The sequence below is a fragment of the Bombina bombina genome, chromosome 6 (genome assembly GCF_027579735.1).
Source record: "Bombina bombina isolate aBomBom1 chromosome 6, aBomBom1.pri, whole genome shotgun sequence".
Lineage (NCBI taxonomy): Eukaryota > Metazoa > Chordata > Amphibia > Anura > Bombinatoridae > Bombina > Bombina bombina.
Genome location: NC_069504.1, coordinates 671356575 through 671380971, shown reverse-complemented (window position 1 = coordinate 671380971; position 24397 = coordinate 671356575). Strand labels below are relative to the sequence as shown.

The 24397-nt window shown below is 37.9% G+C and overlaps 1 protein-coding gene across 1 annotated transcript in view; it reads left to right on the top strand.

The window, feature by feature from the left end:
* The window catches only part of LOC128664555 (calcium-activated potassium channel subunit alpha-1-like), a 183028-nt gene that overhangs the window by 35305 nt on the left and 123326 nt on the right, over nt 1–24397 (top strand). The gene's annotated exons all lie outside the window — the stretch shown is intronic.

Here is a 24397-nt window from a genome sequence, read left to right as displayed (position 1 = left end):
GGGGCTTTGTTATTTTATTAGGGGGCTTAAATTAGTAGCTTAAAATTGTTGTAATATTTTTTAAATGTTTGTAACTTATTTTTTTTATTTTTTGTACTTTAGTTAGTTTATTTAATTGTATTTAATTGTAGTTATTTGTAGGTAATTTGTTTAATTAATTTAATGATAGTGTAGTGTTAGGTTTAATTGTAACTTAGGTTAGGATTTATTTTACAGGTAATTTTGTATTTCTTTTAGCTAGGTAGTTATTAAATAGTTAATAACTATTTAATAACTATTCTAACTAGCTAAAATAAATACAAAGTTACCTGTAAAATAAATATAAATCCTAAAATAGCTACAATGTAATTATTAATTATATTGTAGCTATCTTAGGGTTTATTTTACAGGTAAGTATTTAGTTTTAAATAGGAATAATTTATTAAAGTATAGTGTAGTGTTAGGTGTAATTGTAACTTAGGTTAGTTTTTATTTTATAGGTTAATTTCTCTTTATTTTAACTAGGTAGCTATTAAATAGTTAATAACTATTTAATAACTATTGTACCTAGTTAAAATAAATTGAAAGTTGCCTGTAAAATAAAAATAAATCCTAAGATAGCTACAATATAATTATTATTTATATTGTAGCTATATTAGGGTTTATTTTAAAGGTAAGTATTTAGTTTTAAATAGGATTAACTTAGTTAATAAGAGAAATATTATTTAGATTTATTTAATTAATATTTAAGTTAGGGTTAGTGTTAGACTTAGGTTTAGGGGTTAATAATTTTATTACAGTGGCGGTGGTGTAGGGGGGGCAGGATAGGGGTTAATAAATTTATTATAGGTTGCGGCGGTGTAGGGGGGGCAGGATAGGGGTTAATAAATTTATTATAGGTTGCGGCGGTGTAGGGGGGAGCAGGATAGGGGTTAATAAGTTTAATATAGGTTGCGGCGGGGTCCGGGAGTGGCGGTGTTACAAACTGCTGTTTGTAACTGGCCCTTTAAATGGAAAATTGCCCTGCTTCCCTGGATTTTGGAGAAGCCTATTTGCCAGCCTCCTTTCACATGACTATGGCCCCTGGAAGATTGTGCCCCTGAGGACATATTGACTTTTGTTGGGTGTGTGTGGCCCTTTAAGAACCGTCTGGGGATATATTGTGACTTTGGTGAACAATGCCCTTTTAAGACTATGTCCCCAGACCTGTGAAATGACTTGTCCCTGGCTTTCTCCCACTTGGTTCAGTTTCATTGTGTGCCATTAAGAGTTAAATTTTGTTCAGCTTCAAGAAACCTATTCTAAATACAAGTCTGCTAGGCAGCTCTAATTAGGTTTAGTGATAAACTTTCCCATTGTCTAATCAGACTAGTATTGATAAGGTGGACTGCATTGTTTTATTGTGTGTAATGTTATCTGCTGAAGTAAATGTTGTGGCCTGTCAAAGGGAGTGTCTCTCTATCTAATATCAAATGTGTGATGGGGGATTTTATGCCTCCCCCTGAGAGTGTCCTGTTTGTATGTAACCTCAATAAAAAGCAGGCTGTGTGCTCCAGCACATCAGAGACCTATGTTGACCCTCTAACTTGAAGCTTTGACTCATGTTTGTAGGATACAGCTTATATCACTACAGGGATTGCTATGTTTTTCATACTCCCTTAGCTACAGGGATTGCTACAGAAGGAAGAGGTTCACCTACTGGAGCCTGGTCGTAGGTCCAGGGCGCAGAGCAGACGGCGAGATACCAGCCCAGCAGCGGTGGTTCATAGAGTCTGCATTACTTATGGTGGCTATGCAGTAGTTATAGAGTCTACGGTGCTGCTGCTCCTTTGGTGAGCGCTAGGAGCATCCTTTTCTATGGTCCAACTTCCAGCTAGCCTGGAGGCAACCGTAACAGGCGGTTTAGGGGTTAAACTATTTATTTAGTTGCGGCGAGGTCCGGGATCCGCAGGATAGGGGTTAATAACTTTATTATAGGTGGCTACGGTATATGGGGGGGCAGGATAGGGGTTACTAGGTATAATGTAGGTGGCGGCGGTGTCCGGGAGCGGTGGTTTAGGGGTTAATACATTTATAAGAGTTGCGGCGGGGTCTAGGAGCAGCGGTTTAGGGGTTAGTAACTTTATTTAGTTGCGGGGGGCTCCAGGGGTGCCGGTATAGGGGGTAGAACAGTGTAGTTAGTGTGGGTGCTTAGTGACAGCTTGTCAATAAAGCTGTCAAAAAGCCAAAGAGCAGCGAGATCGGATGAGTGATAACTCTCACAGTCCGCTGCTCATCGCCCCGTACTTGGTGCACGGCTTTTTGACAGCTTTTTTGATAACTTAGGCGAACGTATTCAGGTCCGCGGCGGCAATGTGAGGCGAGCTTAGGCGGGCGTATTGGACCGGCGAAGGCAGGTAAAGTAGACGGCTCATGGTCTGTAATTCATCCTTCTAATAAACTTAAAATGTCTTTTAAAACTTCTCATAAAACTCATGAATTTTGTAATGACCGACAACATACTGAAATATCTTCCTCTGACGAGGATCTCTCTGGTTCAGAAGATCCTACCTCAGACATTGACATTGACAAATCTACTTATCTTTTTTAAGATTGAGTATATTCGTTCTTTGTTGAAAGAAGTGTTGGTTACTTGGGATATTAAGGACTCTGGTCCTCTTGATAACAAAACCAGTAAACGTTTATAAACCTCCTGTGATTACTCCTGAGGTTTTCCCTGTTCCTGATGCTATTTCTGATGTGATTGCTAAGGAATGAACTAAGCCTGGCACTTCTTTTGTTCCTTCTTCTAGGTTTAAAAGGTTGTACCCTTTGCCAATGGCTAAATTAGAGTTTTGGGAAAAAGACCCTAAGGTTGATGGGGCTATTTCTACTCTTGCCAAGCGTACTACTATTCCTATGGAAGATAGTTTTCTTTTAAGGATCCTTTAAATAGGAAAATGTAATCTTATCTAAGGAAAGCTTATTTACATCCTGGCTATATTCTCAGGCCTGCCATTTCTATGGCTGATGTTGCGGCTGCATCAACTTTTTGGTTGGATAGCTTAGCACAACAGGAAACAGATCCTGATTTGTCTAGCATTGTTCGTTTGCTTCAACATTCTAATCATTTTATCTTTGATGCTATTTTGATATCATCAAGATTGATGTTAAATCTATGTTTTTAGCTATTTTAGCTAGAAGAACTTTATGGCTTAAATCATGGAATGCTGACATGTTATCTAAATCTAGATTACTATCTCTATATTCCCAGGGTAATAATTTATTTGGTTCCCAGTTGGATTCTATTATTTCTACTATCAATGAGGGGAAGGGATTTTTTTTGTCTCAAGATAAAAAATCGAAGGGTAAATCTAAAGCTTCTAATCATTTTCGTTCCTTTCGTCAGAATAGAGAACAGAAAACCACTCCTTCACCTAAAGATTCTGGTTCCAATTGGAAGCCATCTTCAAGTTGGAATCAATCCAAGTCTTTTAAAAAACCAAAGCCAGCCCCCAAGTCTGCATGAAGGTGTGGCCCTCAATCTAGTTCAGCTGGTGGGGGGCAGATTAAAATTATTTCAAAACATTTGGACAGATTCTGTTCAAAATCAGTGGATTCAGATAATTGTCTCTCCAGGTTATCGAATAGGTTTCAGAGTAATACCTCCTGTGAGAAGATTCTCTCTTTCTCACGTTCCAACAAATCCTGTGAAAGCTCAGGCTTTTCTGAAGTGTGTTTCAGATCTGAAGCTTTCAGGGGTAGTTATACCAGTTCCACTTCAGGAACAGGGTCTGGGGTTTTATTCAAATCTTTTCATTGTCCCAAAGAAAGAAAATTAATTTAGACCAGTACTGGATCTGAAGTTTTTGAATTGTTTTGTAAGGGTCCCAACTTTCAAGATGTTGACTAGAAGGACTATTCTACCTTTTGTTCAGCAAGGTCATTGCATGTCCACAATAGACTTACAGGATGCATATCTTCACATTCCGATTCATCCAGACTGCTATCGGTTTCTGAGATTCTTTTTTCTAGACAAGCATTACCAATTTGTCGCTCTTCCATTTTGCCTAGCGACAGCTCCAAGAATCTTTTCGAAGGTCCTCGGTGCCCTTCTATCTGTAATCTGAGAGTAGCGTATTACGGTGTTTCCTTATTTGGGCGAAATCTTGGTACTAGCTCAGTCTTTACATTTACCAGAATCTCACACAAATCAACTAGTGTTGTTTCCTCAAAGACATGGTTGGAGGATCAATTTACCAAAGAGTTTCTTGATTCCTCAGACAAATGTCACCTTTTTAGGTTTACAGATAGATTCAGTGTTCATGACTCTGTCTTTAACAGACAAGAGACAAATGCAATTGGTTTCAGCCTGTCTAAACCTTCAGTCTCAATCATTCCCTTCAGTGGCTATGTGCATGGAAGTTTTAGGTCTCATGACTGCAGCATTGGACACGATCCTCTTTGCTCATTTCCATATGAGACCTCTGCAGCTTTGTATGCTGAATCAATGGTGCAGGGATTATACTCGGCTATCACAATTGATATTCTTAAACCCCAACACTCAACTCTCTCTGACTTGGTGGTTAAACCATCATCGTATTGTTCAAGGGGTCTCTTTTGTTTGTCCTTCCTGGACTGTAGTCTCTACAGATGCAAGTATTTCAGGTTGGGGAGCTTTCTGGGGGTCTCTGACAGCACAAGGGGTTTGGAATCCTCAAGAGACGAGGTTACCAATCAATATTTTAGAACTCAGTGCTGTTTTCAGGGCTCTTCAGGCTTGGCCTCTGTTAAAGAGAGAACCGTTCATTCATTTATAGACAGACAATATCACAATTGTGGCATATGTCAATTATCAGGGTGGAACTCGCAGTCCTTTAGCTATGAAAGAAGTATATCAGATACTTTCTTGGGGCGGAATCCAACTCCTGTCTAATTTCTGTGATGCATATCCCAGGTGTAGACAATTGGGAAGTGGATTATCTCAGCCATCAGACTTTACATCCGGGGGAGTGGTCTCTCCATCCAGATGTATTTTGTCAGATTGTATAGATGTGGTGTCTTCCAGAAATAGATCTGATGGCTTCCCATCTAAACAAGAAACTTCCCAGGTACCTTTCCAGGTCCAGAGATCCTCAGGCGGAGATGGTGGATGCGTTAGCAGTTCCTTGGTTTTACCAACCTGCTTATATTTTTCCGCCTCTAGTTCTTCTTCCAAGGGTGATCTTCAAGATCATAATGGAACAAACGCATGTGTTTCTGATAGCACCAGCATGGCTTCACAGATTTTGGTTTGCAGATCTTGACCAGATGTCAAGTTGCCAACCTTGGCCACTTCCTTTAAGACCAGACCTTCTTTCTCAAGGGCCGTTTTTCCAACAGGATCTCAAATCGCTAAATTTGAAGGTATGGAAATTGAAGCTTAGTGCTTAGTCATAGAGGTTTCTCTGACTCAGTGATTAATACTATGCTTGAGGCTCGTTAATCTGTTTAAAGGAAGATTTATTATCGGGTTTGGAAAACCTATATTTCATGGTGTTCTTCTCATAAAATCTCATCAGTCTTTTAGAATTCCTAGAATTTTACAGTTTCTGCAGGATGGCTTGGATAAAGGTTTGTCTGCAAGTACTTTGAAGAGACAAATCTCTGCTCTTTCTGTATTATTTCATAGAAATATTGCTAAGCTTCCTGATATTGTCTGTTTTGTTCAGGCTTTGGTTCGTATCAAGTCTGTTATTAAATCAATCTCTCCTTCTTGGAGTCTTAATTTGGTTTTGAAGGCTTTGCAGGCTCCTCCTTTTGAGCCTATGCATTCTTTGGATATGAAACTACTTTCTTGGAAAGTATTGTTCCTTTTGGCCATCTCTTCAGCTAGAAGAGTTTCTGAATTATCTGCCCTCTCTTGTGAGTCTCCTTTTCTGATTTTCCATCAGGATAAAACTGTTTTGCGGACTTCATTTAAAATTTTGCCTAAAGTTCTGAATTCTAACAACATTAGTAAGGAAATTGTTGTTCCTTCTTTGTGTCCTAATCCTAATCTTGAAAGATTTTTACATTCTTTGGATGTTGTAAGAGCTTTGAAATACTATGTTGAAGCTACTAGGGATTTCAGAAAGACTTCTAGTCTATTTGTTGTTTTTTCTGGTTCCAGGAAAGGTCAGAAAGCCTCTGACATTTCTTTGGCATCTTGGTTAAAGCTTTTGATTCACAAAGCTTATTTGGAGGCAGGGTATTCTCCGCCTCAGAGGATCACAGCTCATTCTACTATATCAGTTGCCACTTCTTGGGCTTTTAAGAATGAAGCTTCGGTGGATCAAATTTGCTAAGCAGCAACTTGGTCTTCTTTGCATACATTTACTATATTTTACCATTTTGATGTATTTGTTACTTCTGAAGCAGTCTTTGTTAGGAAATTTCTTCAGGCAGCTGTCTCATTTTGATTCTTCTGCTTATGATTTAAGTTTTTTTCTTGAGATTCATAAGAAAAACTTATTTTTGTTTGGATAAATTTGGATAGTCTTTAGTTTCTCTATTTGGGGTAAAACCAGCTTGATTAAGATGGACTATTGGTGGTAAGATGGTGTTGATATGGGTGACTAGTATTTTTGCGTATAATTTGATATCTGTGTTTAGAAGAGATATCTGGCGAAAATTTGCAGGTGTAGTTGGTGGTTTGCCTGGTTTGGGAATTACAACCACTTGTGTCTCCAACATGGATTGTAGGAAGGGTTTGTTGTCGGGTACCTCATTGAAAAGTTGTGTAAGATGGGGTAAAAGAGTAGTGAAGAAAATGTTTGATAATATGTTCCAGAAAAACCGTCAGGGCCTGGGCTTTTCTCGATTTAATGGCCACAAGTAATTCTTGTTGGGAAATGGGGCTGTTAAGATTTTGAAGTTGGTCTGATGTTAAAGTGGGTAGTTGAGTATGATTAACATAGATTGTCATGCTCAAAGGAGGCTCTTGTGTTGGTCTATCGTTTTGGATTTTATATAGAGTTGAGTGATAATTGGATAATAAGGATTGGAGAATGTCTTTCATTGTGTATGTTGAGACTAAAATATTCCTCAATAATAGTGTTGAGCTTTGATACTGTGTCTGGGTTATTTAGCAAATTTTCATCCAGTTTCCATAGGTATGGTGTTAAGGATGTGTTTTGCCAGGATATCTTGAGTTTTACTGCTAAATGGTCAGACAAGGATGTGGGAGATATATTGCATCTTTTGACTAGGACTAGGGCTGATTCATTGGAAAAGATTCAGTCGAGTCGGCTGTATGATTTATTGGGATGGGAGAAGAAGGTATAGTTTTTGGTACCTTGGTGTATGAGACGCCAAGTGTCATACAAATTAAGGTTCCTCAGTCCTGTCCATAATGTGTTTGACACCTTTTTTTAAATGTTTATGTTTGGATTGGAGCTGTCTTTGGACGGTCGTAAGAGGATATTGAAGTCACCCGCAACAAAGGTAGGCCACTTCGCGATATCTACTATTTTATTGAGTATTTTTTTTTAAAAAAAGGGGGTTTGGTTGGTGTTTGGGGCATATATATTTATTAATTTGATGGGTCTGCCAATCGGATTGAACTTGATTCTGATTGGCTGATTCAATCAGCCAATCAGATTTTTCTACCTTAATTCCGATTGGCTGATAGAATCCTATCAGCCAATCGGAATTCGACGGACGCAATCTTGGATGACGTCATTTAAAGGAACCTCATTCGTCGGGAAGTCGTCGTGCCGGAAGGATGCTCCGCGGCGGAGGAGCGAAGAAAGAAGATTGAAGATGCCGATTTGCTTGAAGACATCGCCAATGGAAGAAGACTCTCTGCTGCTTGCTTCAAGACATCGCCCGGATGGAAGAAGACTTCACTGCCGCTTGCTAGAACACATCGCCCGGATCGGATGAGGAGTTGGGCCCGGCTGGGTGAATACAAGGTAGGGAGATCTTCAGGGGGGTAGTGTTAGGTTTATTTAAGGGGGGTTTGGGTTAGATTAGGGGTATGTGGGTGGTGGGTTGTAATGTTGGGGGGTGGTATTGTGTTTTTTTTTTGCACGCAAAAGAGCAGTTTTCTTTGGGGCATGCCTCCACAAAAGGCCCTTTTAAGGGCTGGTAAGGTAAAAGAGCTTTGAACTTTTTTTAATTTAGAATAGGGTAGGGAATTTTATTTTTGGGGGGCTTTATTATTTTATTAGGGGGCTTAGAATAGGTGTAATTAGCTTAAAAATCTTGTAATCTTTTTTTTATTTTTTGTAATTTAGTGTTTGTTTTTTTTGTAATTTAGTTTAGTTTATTTAATTGTATTTTTAGATAGATATTTGTAGTTTCTTTAATTTATTGATAGTGTAGGTGTATTTGTAACTTAGGTTAGGATTTATTTTACAGGTAATTGGGTAATTATTGTAACTAGGTAGCTATTAAATAGTTAATAACTATTTAATAGCTATTATACCTAGTTAAAATAATTAACAATTTATCTGTAAAATAAATATAAACCCTAACATAGCTATAATGTAATTATTAATTATATTGTAGCTATCTTAGGATTTATTTTATAGGTAAGTATTTAGATTTAAATAGGAATATTTTAATTAATAATATTAATATTAGATTTATTTTAATAAGAGTTTAGTTAGGGATGTTAGAGTTAGATACGGTTATTATACTTTATATATATATATATATATAATATAATAACGATATTAACTATATTAACCCTAATATAATTAGGGTTAATATAGTTAATATATATAATAACTATATTAACTATATTAACCCTAATATAATTAGGGTTAATATAGTTAATATAGCTGGCGGCGGTGTAGGGGGATTAGATTAGGGGTAAATACATTTATTATAGGTGGCCGCGGTGTAGGGGGATGTAGATTGTAGGCAAAAGAGCAGTTTACTTTGTGACAAAGCCCCGCCAAAAGCCCTTTTAAGGGCTGGCAAAAGAGCTGAATTCTTTGGGGCATGCCCCGCAAAAAGCCTTTTTAAGGGCTGGCAAAAGAGCTGTTACTTTGGGGCAATGCCACGCAAAAAGCCCTTTTCAGGGCTATTTGTAGGGTTAGACTTAGGTTTAGTGGTAGGGATAGTTTAGTATTTCAGGGGTTAAATAATTAAATATAGCTGGTGGCGGTATAGGGGGATTAGATTAGGGGCTAATAATTTTACAATAGATAGCGGCGGGGTAGGGGCTCACTTTAGGGGGTAGGTAAGGTAGATAGCGGCGGTAGTTAGGGGCTCACTTTAGGGGGGTTTAATATAGCTGGCGGCGGTTTAGGGGTTAATAATTTTATTAGGTTGCGGCGGGCTACGGGAGCGGTGGTTTAGGGGTTAATACATATTTTATTGTTAGGATAGTGAGGGGGGATAGCGGATAGAGGGTTAGACGTGCCGGGCTATGTTAGGGAGGCGTGTTAGACTTGTCGGGCTATGTTAGGGAGGCGTGTTAGACAGTGCGGGTGATTTAGACTTTAGTCAGGTTTTGTAGGCGCCGGCAGTTTCTAACGTGCCGCAAGTCACTGGCGACGCCAGAAATTTGTACTTGCGCAGATTTCTGGACATCGCTGGTTTATCTGACTTACGGCATGTTAGCATCTGACGGCGCAGTATATGGGATAGCTCGAGTTGCGAGCTGAAACTGCGGGCGACGCGGGTTCCCTCGCTTGCGCCGCAAACTACGATCTATATCAGATCGCGCCCTTGAATGTTAGAACGAATGTTATTGTAGAAATTTGATTTACATAATAGAATGTTGATAAGAACGAATATTCTTAAAAATTCTATTAACAAATGTTATTTATAGTTTTCAAATGTCATTTTCGAATTTGAATGTGACATTCAAATGTGAAATTTGAATTTGAATGTGACATTTAAATTCGAATATTACATTTATAAAACACAGTTGTAGACTAGAAATACTATTTCGAATTTGAATGTGACATTCAAATTCGAATTTCACATTCAAATTTGAATACTACATTTATAAAACACAGTATTAGACTAGAAATTTTGAATTTGAATGTTACATTTGAATTTGAATGTTACATTCGCATTCGAATGTCACATTCGAATTCGAATATTTAATTTCGAAATTGAATGAATACATAGCTAAACATTCTATTATTCAAATGAATATTTTGAATTTTATTGAAAAATTCGAAAACGAAAATTCGAAAATAGAATTTTAGAATGTTATTTAAACATTCAAAATTCAATTCGAACAAACAAATGTACCAAAATTCGTTTTAAATTTTGAATTTTTAGAAACATTGGCCCATACCTAGCTGGCGGTTTAGGGGTTAATAGATTTAGTTTAGTATTATCGATGTGGGGGGGGCGGTGGTTTAGGGGATAATAGTTTTTTCTAGTAGTAGCGATGTGGGGGCCCATGGTTTAGGGGTTAATAGTTTTTTCTAGTAGTAGCGATGTGGGGGCCGGCGGTTTAGGGGTTAATAGTTTTTTTAGTGTTGGTGATGTGGGGGGTCGGAGGTTTAGGGGTTAATATGTTTATTTAGTGTTGGCTATGTGGGTGGGTGGCAGATTCGGGGTTAATAAGTTTAATAAAGTATTTGGGATGCTGGGGATGGTGGTTTAGGGGTTAATAGTGTAGTTTATGGGTGTACTTTGTAACATTTTTGTTATGAGTTTTGTGAAACATTTTTGTTTTGCAAAATCCATAACTACTGGTCTCAGATAGCGGAATGGTTCATGGCAGTATAAGCTATAACGCTAGCGGAAAAGCCAAACCGCACACCCTGTTATACGGGCGCAATGAAAATCCTGCACTCAAAAGCCATTTTTTGAGTACGGAATGGAGAGTTGCATAAAGGCTAAACTGCTAGTCGTATAGCCGTACCTCCTTGACTTGTAATACGGGAGACCTGTATATTTTGCACGCAATGGCCAATTTTTCAGTAGTATAGCCATACCACAACACTTGTAATTTTGCTGAATATTTGTAATCATAAAGGAAAACATGGGCACTTCCAGAGTGAACACTATTCTGAGCACAAGCTGACAGTATCAGTAGAGCTCCACTTGTAATCTAGCCTTAATATTGCAATTTCATATTGGGTAGTATGCCTTTGTTAAAAAGAAAATGCAACAGGGGAACAAACTTGCACTTATGAGGTATTTATATAACACGCACAAAGGATATATAATTTCATGTCCATTATCAGTAGTAAGTAACTCTCTCTCATATACATTATTACTGTCAGTGCTGGATCAGTATCAGGTCACCTCATTCCTATTTGTGTAAATCAGTCTGACTGACACTGGCAAGACTATGGTGATCCGCTAGTGGAAATCACCTCACCTTCAACTATTTAACAAAATAATAACTGTGTCTATAGTATATGTGCTACATTTAATTGAATACAGTGTGAGAAACATGTTTCTGATTAGAAGCTAAATCTCACCTGCTTTAGACTATTCAACCCTTCATCAAACAGATGTTGAGCAGTGAATGATTTTGTACTAATGCACCACTGATTTGTATTATTTTTTACTATAGAGTAGTGGCTTTCGTGTTATTACAGGATATGAGTTAGCAGTATTTGAAGTGATTTTGTATATGATGTACATAATATAGTCTCAGATAATTCAATATTCTCCAGGGACCAACAAAACAAGAGCTCAGAATTATTGACTACATTTACATGGGATTGACGTAGTTCCCCAAAAGGTGTAAATTCTGAGTGAAAGTGATTTTTCAAACTACCCCTGCTCTTTCAGATTTTAAGAATCATATAAAGTACTGCTTACCTAGCAGACATCCAGTGCCAGTCAGACTGATTTACACAAATAAGAATGAGGTGACCTGATACTGACCCAACACTGACAATAGTAATGTATATGAGAGAGAGTTACTTACTTCTGATAATGGACATGAAATTACATATCCTTTGTTAATGTTATATAATTACCTCATAAGTGCAAGTTTGTTTCCCATTGCATTTTCTTTTCAATAAAGGCATATTACACAATATGCGATTGCAATACAAAGGCAAGATTACACATGGAGCTCTATTGATAGTGCGTGCTCATGCTCAGAATAGTGCACACTCTGGAATTACAAGTGAATAGTAAAACAAAAAGAGCAGAGAATGTTTAGCACAGCCGACATCTATTCAGAGCACCCTATACTTTCAATGGATAGTGAGGCCATTATAAACCGCTCAAATTACAAGTTGTGAGTTATGTGATCCTAGTGATGTCAGTGCTGGATGCCTTAAGATAATAAACACAACAAAAGAAAAAAGAAGCATTCCCTAAGTATACTAAAAGAGTACTTTAAATCCAAACAACCCACATACACAAACCAAGAAGAAAATTGAGCAAATAAAACGTAACTTTCATTATTAGACCATAACATTTCAAACCACATTAAAACCACTAAAAACACACTATGCGACCATTCCTCTCTCTCTATTGCCAGGGCAAATAAGCACATTCAAAATTAAGTCTCCGGATCAATTTCTATTTAGAAGCAAGCACAAGTGGGTAACTATCCCCAATGATGTTACATGAGTTAAAAAGATCCCTACACCGCAACTATTAGTAACTATTAATTCCTAGAAGGGAAAAATAAGGGTTGGCAACTAACTATTTTATTGTGTTACCCCATCATAATTATTTTAAAAAGGTGGGTGTTCCTGTGCTAGTCGCTTTACTTTTCGCTATTATAAACTGTAAACTTTTCCATAACACAACTATAGCTAATTACAGCTCACCGGCATACGAGGAAAGGCTATAACACCACTGAGGCATGTTTTGTGCTCAGTTTTATCAAAGGCAAGATGAGCTCTTCACTTCTTGCTATTTATATATTTACAAGCCAATCCGAATTTAGAGACGCCTCTGATTACTAAAGGAGTATATCAATTTCCTTTGTTCCATCTATAGAGATGTGGTTTTCAGGTCAATCAGTTGTTATCTACTCATAACCAGGTATAACAAACACAAGTAAAGAATATGTTTATTAGTTAAATACATTTATAAAAAAGTATTTTATAGTGATATGGTATATGACAAGGTGCTTGTCAACTTGTAATATGAGCGCAAGAATAGAAGTTCTATTGATTACCTTGAGCTGTATTAGCGCTCAATTGTGCTAATATTTTTTAGCTCCACTTTTAATCAAAGCCAAAGGGTATATGTATCAAGCTCCGTATGGAGCTTGAAGGCCCCTGTTTCTGGTGAGTCATCAGACTCTTGAAATCTTCACAGAAAGGTTTTTAGAAGACAGCACCTCAATATAGTTGGCTTGTGGGGCACGGAACCCAGGATCTACTTTGTCCTGCAGGTACTCCAAACAAACAAACGATTGTTCCAGCCACCAACAATTTTAAAAGACCTTTATTCTTTCTTTTTGGGTCTAAGCAAAAAAATATGTTTCAGGCCTGCTATAGGTCCTTAGTCATGTATACATACATGACTAAGGGCCTATAGCAGGCCTGAAACATTGTATTTTTTGCTTAGACCCAAAATAAAAGAATAAAGGTCTTTTAAAATTGTTGGTGGCTGGAACAATCGTTTGTTTGGAGTCATCAGACTCACCAGAAACAGCAGTTATGAAGCACAAAGACCGCTGCTCCATAACCTGTCCGCCTACTCTGAGCAGGCGGACACACATCGCCGGAAATTAACCCGATCGAGTACGATCAGGTTGATTGACATCCCCCTGCTGGCGGCCGATTGGCCGCGAGTCTGCAGGGGGCGGCGTTGCACCAGCAGCTCTTGTGAGCTGCTGGTGCAATGCTGAATACGGCGAGCCATTATCCGCAGTGTCGGATCAGGTCCGCCAGACCTTGATAACTAGAGGCCAAAATGTTTAATTATTTGTAGTTAAAAAAAAAATGTTTTTAATAAACTTTCATTATTTATTCTGTCCCCTTTCCTTTTAATTTAACTATGAAAATTGTTGGTTTTCTAAATTCTGACTTTCTATAAACTAATAGGCACCATCGTGTTTTATCTTAAAGGACCAGCCAACACAGTAGATTTGCATAATCAACAAATGCAAGATAACAAGACAATGCAATAGCACTTAGTCTAAACTTCAAATGAGTAGTAGATTTTTTTCTGACAATTTTAAAAGTTATGTATATTTCCACTCCCCCTGTACCATGTGACAGCCATCAGCCATTCACAAATGCATACACACTTATTCTTGCACATGCTCAGTAGGAGCTGGTGACTCAAAACGTTTAAATATAAAAAGAATGTGCACATTTTGTTAATGGAAGTAAATTGGAAAGTTGTTTAAAATGGCATGCTCTATCTGAATAATGAAAGTTTAATTTTGATTGAGTGTCCCTTTAAGTTTACCCTTATCTTTCCTTCCTGTTGAGGAAAATTAGATAAATATATAAAATATGCAATAAAAGAGACTGTCCAAACAAAGCTGTGTGGAATATAGGCTTATCTAAAAGGATTTCCACACAGTCTCGCTTTTATAGAAATGAAATTGCTTTATAGAAATTAAACCTTGACACTTCATATTTTCAATATCTAACCAACTATTATAATTGTAAACAATACATCTACCTAGTATTCTAAGACTAATCTTTGCTTTACATCACCATGTGTTTGTTGTTGAACATCCCTTTAACCATTTGAGGCCTATTTATTAAAGGTCTGTCGGGCCTGATCCGACAGTGCGGATCAGGTCCGACAGACCTCGCTGAATGCGGAGAGCAATACGCTCTATGTATTCAGCATTGCACCAGCAGCTCTTGTGAGCTGCTGGTGCAACACCACACCCTGCAGATTTGCGGCCAATCAGCCGCCAGCAGGGGGTGTTAATCAACCCGATCGTTCTCGATCGGGTTGAATTCTGAGCAGGCGGACAGGGTTATGGAGCAGCAGTCTTTAAACCGCTGCTTTATAACTGGTGTTTCTGGCGAGCCGGCAGGCTCGTCAGAAACATGGGCCCTCAAGCTCCATTCAGAGCTTGATAAATGGGCCTCTTTGAGTGCTAAACACTTTCCCAACTGGGTGTTAAGCTGTATTAAGGCGGTTTTCTTTCATGTAATTGGCAAGAGTCCATGAGCTAGTGACGTATGGGATATACATTCCTACCAGGAGGGGCAAAGTTTCCCAAACCTCAAAATGCCTATATATACACCCCCCCCCCCCCCCCCCCCCAACGTTGCCTCCTTTGGAGGTGGTGAAGTAAGTTTGTGCTTGATTTTTCTTCTATGATAAGCGCTTCTTAGCATATTGAAGCCCAATTCCTCTCAGAGTACAGTGTTTGTCAGAGGAATGTGAAAAGAGTATCGCCTATTGATTTTATGGTTTCTCTCACGGGAAATCTTTTTAAGGGTTCTCTGTTATCGGTCGTAGGGATTCATCTCCTACCTCCCTTTTCAGATGGACTATATACTCTTATATACCATTACCTCTGCTGATAGTTTTCAGTACTGGTTTGGCTATCTGCTATATGTGGATGGGTGCATTTTGGTAAGTATGTATGATTATTTAAGACACTATGGTTTGGCGCTTTATGTATTAATATAAAGTTTTAAATATATGTATTTTATTTATATTTGCCATGAGTCAGTCTATGTATATTTCCCTTTGCAGTCTATCAGTTTCAGTATGGGAATCATGTTTTAGGAAGTTATTTTCTTACCTGGGGTATAGTCTCTTTTTCAAATTGACTTGTTTTTCTTTATTTTTTTCTTAATTTGGCTTGCGAGGGCGCAAAATGCTGTTATTTATTGCATCATTCTTGGATTGAGATTTTTTTTGTGCGAATGTGCGTCTATGATGACACAAGTTCGCCATTTCCTGGGCCAGGTTGTTTGGCATGCAAGTTGCGTCTGTGATGACGCGAGCTGCGTCATTTCCGGATGTTTGTTGGCGCCAATTTTTTTTTTACTTCATTTTGCGTTGTGCGTCATAGTTGGTGCCAAAAAAATTGATTTTATTTTACCCCACTTCCTATATGCGTCTTGCCTTCTTTATGCTCAGAGGGCTATGCTGTTTGCTTTTTTGCTTATTTTAGCATTTGTATTTTTTCCCATTCCTGAAACTGCTATATGATGAAAATTAATATTTTGTTTAAATGTTATTTTGTCTTTTACATTTTACAAGATGTCTTAATCTGATCCTGTCTCAGAAGCTACTGTAGGAACCATGCTGCCTGCACACAGTTCTACCAAAGCTAAGTGTACCTGTTGTAAATTAGCTGAGATTATATGTCCGGCTGTAGTATGTAACAGTTGTCATGATAAGCTTTTGCATGCCGAAAGTGTTTCTATCAGTACTAGTACAGTATCTGTTGTTCCCTCAACATCTAATGTACATGATATCTCTGTTGATATGAAAAAATATTTTGCTGATGCAATACAGAAGGCTATGAGGGGTAGTTATCAACGTGTCTACCTCAAATACGCTGGAAAAAGAGCAGAATTCTTTGGGGCATGCCCCGCAAAAGGCCCTTTTAAGGGCTGGTAAGGTAAAAGAGCTTTGAACTTTTTTTTAATTTAGAATTGGGTAGGGCATTTTATATTTTGGGGGGCTTTGTAATTTTATTAGGGGGCTTAAATTAGTAGCTTAAAATTGTTGTAATATTTTTTAAATGTTTGTAACTTATTTTTTTTATTTTTTGTACTTTAGTTAGTTTATTTAATTGTATTTAATTGTAGTTATTTGTAGGTAATTTGTTTAATTAATTTAATGATAGTGTAGTGTTAGGTTTAATTGTAACTTAGGTTAGGATTTATTTTACAGGTAATTTTGTATTTCTTTTAGCTAGGTAGTTATTAAATAGTTAATAACTATTTAATAACTATTCTAACTAGCTAAAATAAATACAAAGTTACCTGTAAAATAAATATAAATCCTAAAATAGCTACAATGTAATTATTAATTATATTGTAGCTATCTTAGGGTTTATTTTACAGGTAAGTATTTAGTTTTAAATAGGAATAATTTATTAAAGTATAGTGTAGTGTTAGGTGTAATTGTAACTTAGGTTAGTTTTTATTTTATAGGTTAATTTCTCTTTATTTTAACTAGGTAGCTATTAAATAGTTAATAACTATTTAATAACTATTGTACCTAGTTAAAATAAATTGAAAGTTGCCTGTAAAATAAAAATAAATCCTAAGATAGCTACAATATAATTATTATTTATATTGTAGCTATATTAGGGTTTATTTTAAAGGTAAGTATTTAGTTTTAAATAGGATTAACTTAGTTAATAAGAGAAATATTATTTAGATTTATTTAATTAATATTTAAGTTAGGGTTAGTGTTAGACTTAGGTTTAGGGGTTAATAATTTTATTACAGTGGCGGTGGTGTAGGGGGGGCAGGATAGGGGTTAATAAATTTATTATAGGTTGCGGCGGTGTAGGGGGGGCAGGATAGGGGTTAATAAATTTATTATAGGTTGCGGCGGTGTAGGGGGGAGCAGGATAGGGGTTAATAAGTTTAATATAGGTTGCGGCGGGGTCCGGGAGTGGCGGTGTTACAAACTGCTGTTTGTAACTGGCCCTTTAAATGGAAAATTGCCCTGCTTCCCTGGATTTTGGAGAAGCCTATTTGCCAGCCTCCTTCCACATGACTATGGCCCCTGGAAGATTGTGCCCCTGAGGACATATTGACTTTTGTTGGGTGTGTGTGGCCCTTTAAGAACCGTCTGGGGATATATTGTGACTTTGGTGAACAATGCCCTTTTAAGACTATGTCCCCAGACCTGTGAAATGACTTGTCCCTGGCTTTCTCCCACTTGGTTCAGTTTCATTGTGTGCCATTAAGAGTTAAATTTTGTTCAGCTTCAAGAAACCTATTCTAAATACAAGTCTGCTAGGCAGCTCTAATTAGGTTTAGTGATAAACTTTCCCATTGTCTAATCAGACTAGTATTGATAAGGTGGACTGCATTGTTTTATTGTGTGTAATGTTATCTGCTGAAGTAAATGTTGTGGCCTGTCAAAGGGAGTGTCTCTCTATCTAATATCAAATGTGTGATGGGGGATTTTATGCCTCCCCCTGAGAGTGTCCTGTTTGTATGTAACCTCAATAAAAAGCAGGCTGTGTGCTCCAGCACATCAGAGACCTATGTTGATCCTCTAACTTGAAGCTTTGACTCATGTTTGTAGGATACAGCTTATATCACTACAGGGATTGCTATGTTTTTCATACTCCCTTAGCTACAGGGATTGCTACAGAAGGAAGAGGTTCACCTACTGGAGCCTGGTCGTAGGTCCAGGGCGCAGAGCAGACGGCGAGATACCAGCCCAGCAGCGGTGGTTCATAGAGTCTGCATTACTTATGGTGGCTATGCAGTAGTTATAGAGTCTACGGTGCTGCTGCTCCTTTGGTGAGCGCTAGGAGCATCCTTTTCTATGGTCCAACTTCCAGCCAGCCTGGAGGCAACCGTAACAGGCGGTTTAGGGGTTAAACTATTTATTTAGTTGCGGCGAGGTCCGGGATCCGCAGGATAGGGGTTAATAACTTTATTATAGGTGGCTACGGTATATGGGGGGGCAGGATAGGGGTTACTAGGTATAATGTAGGTGGCGGCGGTGTCCGGGAGCGGTGGTTTAGGGGTTAATACATTTATAAGAGTTGCGGCGGGGTCTAGGAGCAGCGGTTTAGGGGTTAGTAACTTTATTTAGTTGCGGGGGGCTCCAGGGGTGCCGGTATAGGGGGTAGAACAGTGTAGTTAGTGTGGGTGCTTAGTGACAGCTTGTCAATAAAGCTGTCAAAAAGCCAAAGAGCAGCGAGATCGGATGAGTGATAACTCTCACAGTCCGCTGCTCATCGCCCCGTACTTGGTGCACGGCTTTTTGACAGCTTTTTTGATAACTTAGGCGAACGTATTCAGGTCCGCGGCGGCAATGTGAGGCGAGCTTAGGCGGGCGTATTGGACCGGCGAAGGCAGGTAAAGTAGACGGCTCATGGTCTGTAATTCATCCTTCTAATAAACTTAAAATGTCTTTTAAAACTTCTCATAAAACTCATGAATTTTGTAATGACCGACAACATACTGAAATATCTTCCTCTGACGAGGATCTCTCTGGTTCAGAAGATCCTACCTCAGACATTGACATTGACAAATCTACTTTTCTTTTTTAAGATTGAGTATATTCGTTCTTTGTTGAAAGAAGTGTTGGTTACTTGGGATATTAAGGACTCTGGTCCTCTTGATAACAAAACCAGTAAACGTTTATAAACCTCCTGTGATTACTCCTGAGGTTTTCCCTGTTCCTGATGCTATTTCTGATGTGATTGCTAAGGAATGAACTAAGCCTGGCACTTCTTTTGTTCCTTCTTCTAGGTTTAAAAGGTTGTACCCTTTGCCAATGGCTAAATTAGAGTTTTGGGAAAAAGACCCTAAGGTTGATGGGGCTATTTCTACTCTTGCCAAGCGTACTACTATTCCTATGGAAGATAGTTTTCTTTTAAGGATCCTTTAAATAGGAAAATGTAATCTTATCTAAGGAAAGCTTATTTACATCCTGGCTATATTCTCAGGCCTGCCATTTCTATGGCTGATGTTGCGGCTGCATCAACTTTTTGGTTGGATAGCTTAGCACAACAGGAAACAGATCCTGATTTGTCTAGCATTGTTCGTTTGCTTCAACATTCTAATCATTTTATCTTTGATGCTATTTTGATATCATCAAGATTGATGTTAAATCTATGTTTTTAGCTATTTTAGCTAGAAGAACTTTATGGCTTAAATCATGGAATGCTGACATGTTATCTAAATCTAGATTACTATCTCTATATTCCCAGGGTAATAATTTATTTGGTTCCCAGTTGGATTCTATTATTTCTACTATCAATGAGGGGAAGGGATTTTTTTTGTCTCAAGATAAAAAATCGAAGGGTAAATCTAAAGCTTCTAATCATTTTCGTTCCTTTCGTCAGAATAGAGAACAGAAAACCACTCCTTCACCTAAAGATTCTGGTTCCAATTGGAAGCCATCTTCAAGTTGGAATCAATCCAAGTCTTTTAAAAAACCAAAGCCAGCCCCCAAGTCTGCATGAAGGTGTGGCCCTCAATCTAGTTCAGCTGGTGGGGGGCAGATTAAAATTATTTCAAAACATTTGGACAGATTCTGTTCAAAATCAGTGGATTCAGATAATTGTCTCTCCAGGTTATCGAATAGGTTTCAGAGTAATACCTCCTGTGAGAAGATTCTCTCTTTCTCACGTTCCAACAAATCCTGTGAAAGCTCAGGCTTTTCTGAAGTGTGTTTCAGATCTGAAGCTTTCAGGGGTAGTTATACCAGTTCCACTTCAGGAACAGGGTCTGGGGTTTTATTCAAATCTTTTCATTGTCCCAAAGAAAGAAAATTAATTTAGACCAGTACTGGATCTGAAGTTTTTGAATTGTTTTGTAAGGGTCCCAACTTTCAAGATGTTGACTAGAAGGACTATTCTACCTTTTGTTCAGCAAGGTCATTGCATGTCCACAATAGACTTACAGGATGCATATCTTCACATTCCGATTCATCCAGACTGCTATCGGTTTCTGAGATTCTTTTTTCTAGATAAGCATTACCAATTTGTCGCTCTTCCATTTTGCCTAGCGACAGCTCCAAGAATCTTTTCGAAGGTCCTCGGTGCCCTTCTATCTGTAATCTGAGAGTAGCGTATTACGGTGTTTCCTTATTTGGGCGAAATCTTGGTACTAGCTCAGTCTTTACATTTACCAGAATCTCACACAAATCAACTAGTGTTGTTTCCTCAAAGACATGGTTGGAGGATCAATTTACCAAAGAGTTTCTTGATTCCTCAGACAAATGTCACCTTTTTAGGTTTACAGATAGATTCAGTGTTCATGACTCTGTCTTTAACAGACAAGAGACAAATGCAATTGGTTTCAGCCTGTCTAAACCTTCAGTCTCAATCATTCCCTTCAGTGGCTATGTGCATGGAAGTTTTAGGTCTCATGACTGCAGCATTGGACACGATCCTCTTTGCTCATTTCCATATGAGACCTCTGCAGCTTTGTATGCTGAATCAATGGTGCAGGGATTATACTCGGCTATCACAATTGATATTCTTAAACCCCAACACTCAACTCTCTCTGACTTGGTGGTTAAACCATCATCGTATTGTTCAAGGGGTCTCTTTTGTTTGTCCTTCCTGGACTGTAGTCTCTACAGATGCAAGTATTTCAGGTTGGGGAGCTTTCTGGGGGTCTCTGACAGCACAAGGGGTTTGGAATCCTCAAGAGACGAGGTTACCAATCAATATTTTAGAACTCAGTGCTGTTTTCAGGGCTCTTCAGGCTTGGCCTCTGTTAAAGAGAGAACCGTTCATTCATTTATAGACAGACAATATCACAATTGTGGCATATGTCAATTATCAGGGTGGAACTCGCAGTCCTTTAGCTATGAAAGAAGTATATCAGATACTTTCTTGGGGCGGAATCCAACTCCTGTCTAATTTCTGTGATGCATATCCCAGGTGTAGACAATTGGGAAGTGGATTATCTCAGCCATCAGACTTTACATCCGGGGGAGTGGTCTCTCCATCCAGATGTATTTTGTCAGATTGTATAGATGTGGTGTCTTCCAGAAATAGATCTGATGGCTTCCCATCTAAACAAGAAACTTCCCAGGTACCTTTCCAGGTCCAGAGATCCTCAGGCGGAGATGGTGGATGCGTTAGCAGTTCCTTGGTTTTACCAACCTGCTTATATTTTTCCGCCTCTAGTTCTTCTTCCAAGGGTGATCTTCAAGATCATAATGGAACAAACGCATGTGTTTCTGATAGCACCAGCATGGCTTCACAGATTTTGGTTTGCAGATCTTGACCAGATGTCAAGTTGCCAACCTTGGCCACTTCCTTTAAGACCAGACCTTCTTTCTCAAGGGCCGTTTTTCCAACAGGATCTCAAATCGCTAAATTTGAAGGTATGGAAATTGAAGCTTAGTGCTTAGTCATAGAGGTTTCTCTGACTCAGTGATTAATACTATGCTTGAGGCTCGTTAATCTGTTTAAAGGAAGATTTATTATCGGGTTTGGAAAACCTATATTTCATGGTGTTCTTCTCATAAAATCTCATCAGTCTTTTAGAATTCCTAGAATTTTACAGTTTCTGCAGGATGGCTTGGATAAAGGTTTGTCTGCAAGTACTTTGAAGAGACAAATCTCTGCTCTTTCTGTATTATTTCATAGAAATATTGCTAAGCTTCCTGATATTGTCTGTTTTGTTCAGGCTTTGGTTCGTATCAAGTCTGTTATTAAATCAATCTCTCCTTCTTGGAGTCTTAATTTGGTTTTGAAGGCTTTGCAGGCTCCTCCTTTTGAGCCTATGCATTCTTTGGATATGAAACTACTTTCTTGGAAAGTATTGTTCCTTTTGGCCATCTCTTCAGCTAGAAGAGTTTCTGAATTATCTGCCCTCTCTTGTGAGTCTCCTTTTCTGATTTTCCATCAGGATAAAACTGTTTTGCGGACTTCATTTAAAATTTTGCCTAAAGTTCTGAATTCTAACAACATTAGTAAGGAAATTGTTGTTCCTTCTTTGTGTCCTAATCCTAATCTTGAAAGATTTTTACATTCTTTGGATGTTGTAAGAGCTTTGAAATACTATGTTGAAGCTACTAGGGATTTCAGAAAGACTTCTAGTCTATTTGTTGTTTTTTCTGGTTCCAGGAAAGGTCAGAAAGCCTCTGACATTTCTTTGGCATCTTGGTTAAAGCTTTTGATTCACAAAGCTTATTTGGAGGCGGGGTATTCTCCGCCTCAGAGGATCACAGCTCATTCTACTATATCAGTTGCCACTTCTTGGGCTTTTAAGAATGAAGCTTCGGTGGATCAAATTTGCTAAGCAGCAACTTGGTCTTCTTTGCATACATTTACTATATTTTACCATTTTGATGTATTTGTTACTTCTGAAGCAGTCTTTGTTAGGAAATTTCTTCAGGCAGCTGTCTCATTTTGATTCTTCTGCTTATGATTTAAGTTTTTTTCTTGAGATTCATAAGAAAAACTTATTTTTGTTTGGATAAATTTCTCAGCAGAAATAGCTGTTTTTATTTTATCCCTCCCTCTCTAGTGACTTTCCTGTGGTCTTCCACATCTTGGGTATTTCTATCCCATACGTCATTAGCTCATGTCTTGGGTATTTCTATCCCATACGTCACTAGCTCATGGACTCTTGCCCATTACATGAAAAAAAAACATAATTTATGTAAGAACTTACCTGATAAATAATCTCTTTCATATTGGCAAGAGTTCATGAGGTTGTGGTTTTGATTTTTTGTATAAAAACACAATTATATTTCCAGTTCCTCTTTTTGTATGCTTTTTAACTGCTTTTTTTGTTATCACCTTACTACTTGGCTATTAGTTAAACTGAGTTGTTGGTGTGGTGGGAGGTGTATTTATAGGCATTTTAAGGTTTAGGTAACTTTGCCCCTCCTTGTAGGAATGTATATCCCATATGTCACTAGCTCATGGACTCTTGCCAATATAAAATAAATGAATTTATCAGGTAAGTTATTACATAAATTATGTTTTTTATTTTTTTTTTTTCAGATCCCCAAGACTTACACTTACCGATTACCTTTCAAAAGGTGGGTCTTGGGGGTCTGTAGCTGCTTAGATGCCTGAGATACAGGCTTCTAAGCAGCATGCCCACTGCTCCTATACTTTACATTGTGAATTTTAAATAAAGTTGTGCAGTGATGTCATCACGGCATTGCGAGTGACGTCACCGTGCATAACATGAAGCCGTTGTTAGCACCAGAGTGGGAGACTGCGATGGTTCAGAGCTGTCGTTAGCACTCAAGGGGTTAACATCCCTTTAAATACTACACTTAGCACACTTGATTTTTGAGCTGCCTGCTGTTTTTTTTATACGATCTTTAGAAAATTATGTTTTCTACATAATATTGTACATATCATTTCCCTTCTCTATATTGTTATGTCAATAGCTGTACATTGTTTGTGTGATATATTCTATACATTGTTTGTGTGATATATCACGTTGGTCTGATGAAGGGGTGAACATCCCAAAACGTCACTGTAAATAAAATTGTGTTGTACACTTGATAAGACCAGAGAGTGCTTCCTCCTTCAGCTATCTACTACTCTTAGCACCCTGGCATATGAAGCTTGTTAGTGGGAGTGCACCTATCTCACATGTTTATATATATATATATATATATATATATATATATATATATATATATTTATATATATATATATATATATATATATATATATATTTATATATATATATATATATATACTGTATATATATATATATATATATATATATATATATATATATATATATATATATATATATATATGAAATAGGTGATTTTTCTATTCTTAGGGGAGCTCCTGGCTCTAAACCAGCTTTTAGGGGCATTTTTTTCTAAGTTTTCTTTAACTAGCACTCTAGTAAATAGTGGACTAGAGGAGTTTGAGGATCCAAGCCTAGATCGC